The sequence below is a fragment of the Bactrocera neohumeralis genome, unplaced genomic scaffold (genome assembly GCF_024586455.1).
Source record: "Bactrocera neohumeralis isolate Rockhampton unplaced genomic scaffold, APGP_CSIRO_Bneo_wtdbg2-racon-allhic-juicebox.fasta_v2 ctg2119, whole genome shotgun sequence".
Lineage (NCBI taxonomy): Eukaryota > Metazoa > Arthropoda > Insecta > Diptera > Tephritidae > Bactrocera > Bactrocera neohumeralis.
In genome coordinates this window covers 606-4057 of record NW_026089981.1, presented here as the reverse complement: position 1 = coordinate 4057, position 3452 = coordinate 606, and the positions used below count along the sequence as shown (strand labels likewise).

Sequence of the window (3452 nt, the reverse complement as noted above, 5' to 3'; positions counted from 1 at the left end):
AAATGAAAACTGCGCTGTCAAACTGCTGAAGTGACAGCTTATAGCTTACGATATATGGCATACGAGTTAGTTTGCGATATATTGTAAGCTATAAGCAATGTGGAGTCTCCACAGGCAATAGTCACGGCAATACAGTTAGCAAGACATAAATTTTATCCTGTCGAGATGCCCCGTTACGGCACGATAGATAGTCGATGACTGTCAGTAAAGTAATTGATTGCACTGTATATGCAAATGTCCCTGCTACTAACTGTTTTATTCGCTGAATTAGTATGCCCGAAAAAATTTCTCTCATAGTGTCACCATTTTCGCTTACTGCACTATATTATGTTATACTACTTATGTATCATTTCTTTAATAAACCTAAAGCTTAGTATCCAGCTCGCAAGGAATGTAAAAATTTCATATAAAAAACGCTTAAGAAATGATCAAGAAAATCTCCTTGGTAAACGTACCAATCATCAACAATATTCCTTAAATCGCAATGAAATATTTATGTTACTACACACATACATACATACATATTACACACAGAGTTTATTTTCTTTGTTTATTCTCTCTTGCTCTTCTAATGTGGATCATTCACAATGCGTAACCAGCTGTCAAAATTACTTGAAGAAATAATGATTTTTTTCTCTTCAGCATTTACTTGAGAGCTGGGCAAGACTGATAGAGAAAGAGATTACGCAATGCACATGTTTTCTTTCAGTCAGCTGTTCTTGCATACGTCACGGTTGACTTACTATGCGCCCGAGCTTTTGTGAAATTTTATATTTTTTAAAATGCGTTATGCAGTGTTCGGATGCAATAATAACAATGGTGATAGTAGTGATACGAACTGGAGATTTTTCCATTCCACTAAGGATAAAACAGTATTAAAACAATGGATTCATTTTTGTCGTCGTACGGACAAAATTAATGTTAACAAGTAAGGAAGGGCTAAGTTCGGGTGTCACCGAACATTTTATACTCTCGCATGATAAAGTGCTAATCGAGATTTCATTATCCGTCATTTACATATTTTTCAAATACCGTATTTGTGTAAAGTTTTATTCCGCTATCATCATTGGTTCCTAATGTATATACTCGTATTATACAGAAAAGGCATCAGATGGAATTCAAAATAGCGTTATATTGGAATAAGGCGTGGTTGTGAACCGATTTCACCCATATTTCGTACATGTCATCAGGGTGTTAAGAAAATATTATATACCAAATTTCATTGAAATCGGTCTAGTAGTTCCTGAGATATGGTTTTTGGTCCATAAGTGGGCGAGGCCACACCCATTTTCAATTTTTAAAAGAAGTTTGGGTGCAGCTTCCTTCTGCAATTTCTTCGCTAAAATTTAGTGTTTCTGACGTTTTTTGTTAATCGGTTAACGTACTTTTAGTGATTTTCAACATAACCTTTGTATGGGAGGTGGGGGTGGTTATTATCCGATTTCTTCCATTTTTGAACTGTATATGGAAATGCTTGAAGGAAACGACTCTGTAGAGTTTGGTTGACATAGCTATAGTAGTTTCCGATACGTACAAAAAACTTAGTAGGGGGCGGGGCTACGCCCACTTTTCCAAAAAAATTACGTCCAAATATGCTCCTCCCTAATGCGATCCTTTGTGCCAAATTTCACTTTAATATCTTAATTTATGGCTTAGTTATGACACTTTATAGGTTTTCGGTTTCCGCCATTTTGTGGGCGTGGCAGTGGGCCGATTTTGCCCATCTTCGAACTTAACGTTCTTATGGAGCCAAGAAATACATGTACCAAGTTTTTTCATGATATCTCAATTTTTACTCAAGTTACAGCTTGCACGGACGGACAGACGGACGGACGGACAGACAGACATCCGGATTTCAACTCTACTCGTCACCATGATCAGTTTGGTATATATAACCCTATATCTGACTCTTTTAGTTTTAGGACTTACAAACAACCGTTATGTGAACAAAACTATAATACTCTCCTTAGCAACTTTGTTGCGAGAGTATAAAAATGCATGTATTTGTGAAGTGCACTTCGCGCCAGAAGCCTTCGAAAGAAATTTGCTGTTTGAAATGGGTAATTATAGCATTTTGATTACAATAATTTTACTTTTATAACCAAACACTCTGGCAGGTTTAAGTTCGCGGAATCCAACGAAGTTGCTGCCTAGCGCTTTTTCCACGTTAACCACTTCTCCTGCAGAGGCAGAACGGCAGAAAAGGATGGAGTCTCGTCCACCCAATAATTCCATAGAAATAATTTGGAGCAAAAACTCAGCTGGTTTTCACCAACGGCCAGGTAAGTGCCCAAATTGTCAAAAATTTGTTGCAAAATATACTAAAGTTCATTACACATAGTATGTACATAGATTGAAAAATTAAGAGATGGAAGCAAACGACGCAATTGGAAAGAAGAAGACATAGCTAAGTCGATCACGCTATATTCAACGAGCGGAAAGCGTACAAACCCTTAAGGAGAAACAACTTTCCTCTACCAGGTGTGCGCACTCTGCAATGGTGGTAAAAAAAAATTTATTGATTGACTGTTGAAGGCAGCAACTGAGCTAACACAAGCGCAAAAATTTGTGTAGGTACTCAGTTTTGATGAAATGAAGGTCAGAAAGACTTACTGCTACGATAGATCAACTGATTCGACATTGCCTCCTGTTAACTACGTTCAGCTTGCAATTAAACTCACTAATTTACTTGAAGTAAATTTTTTCTAATATACTTTGTTCCTTTAGGTTTGATAAGTAGATGGAAACAGCTTGTATTCTTCGAATATGACTGCAAAATGACGAAGGAAGTATTGTTTAGCACTTTGTCAAACGTTAAATAGTGCGGTTACAATATTGTTGCCAGTGTAAGCAATTTTGGTGGATTTAATAGAGGCTTATATAATGATCTTGAAATTAATGTGGGAAAACCTTGGTACATTCACTAAACAATTATTTAAATTATGATATACTTTAAATTGTGTTGCTTTTTCCTTTTGCAGGTTTTCACACAACGGAGACAGGATTGTGGTTTTTGCTTAATAAAACTACATAGGAATCATTTTTTGGATAAGGTTAAACTAGCCACAAAATTGTTCTCCCACACAATTGCTCAAGCAATTACTCGAGCGGCTAGTTTACGCTTACTAGATAATGAAAATTGGGAGGAATGCCATCAACTTTTCAAAATTGAAAGTAATGTTTAAAATATTAATTAAAATGTTCATATATAATAAACTAGCTGACCCGGCAGCCGTTGTCCTGCCTGAAATTATGTGTTTTGAAATGAAAAGAAAGTTTAATACACAATATAAGTTGAAAAGCATTTATTTTCGATTTTTCCAAATTTTTTCAATGTAACGAAGCTTGATAAACAATATTTTTTGGTTTCTGTTTCGGTGCGTAAATGTACAGAGAAGATGGTTGATGGTTGTACACACCGTACGCGCGCTCTAGAAAGCAACTAATAGCCT

At 36.1% G+C, this 3452-nt stretch overlaps 1 long non-coding RNA gene across 3 annotated transcripts; it reads left to right on the top strand.

The window, feature by feature from the left end:
- The first annotated feature begins 286 nt into the window (after nt 1-286).
- Nucleotides 287-3223, top strand: LOC126766687 (uncharacterized). 3 transcript variants are annotated; one of them, XR_007668941.1, is made up of 5 exons: nt 287-928; nt 1917-2060; nt 2118-2282; nt 2342-2914; nt 2982-3223. It is a non-coding gene; the product is annotated as an uncharacterized LOC126766687 (long non-coding RNA). The 3 variants fall into 3 exon arrangements; XR_007668942.1 differs by having other exon boundaries at nt 287-2060; nt 2342-2481; nt 2728-2914; XR_007668940.1 differs by having other exon boundaries at nt 287-2060.
- Nucleotides 3224-3452: the final 229 nt, after the last annotated feature.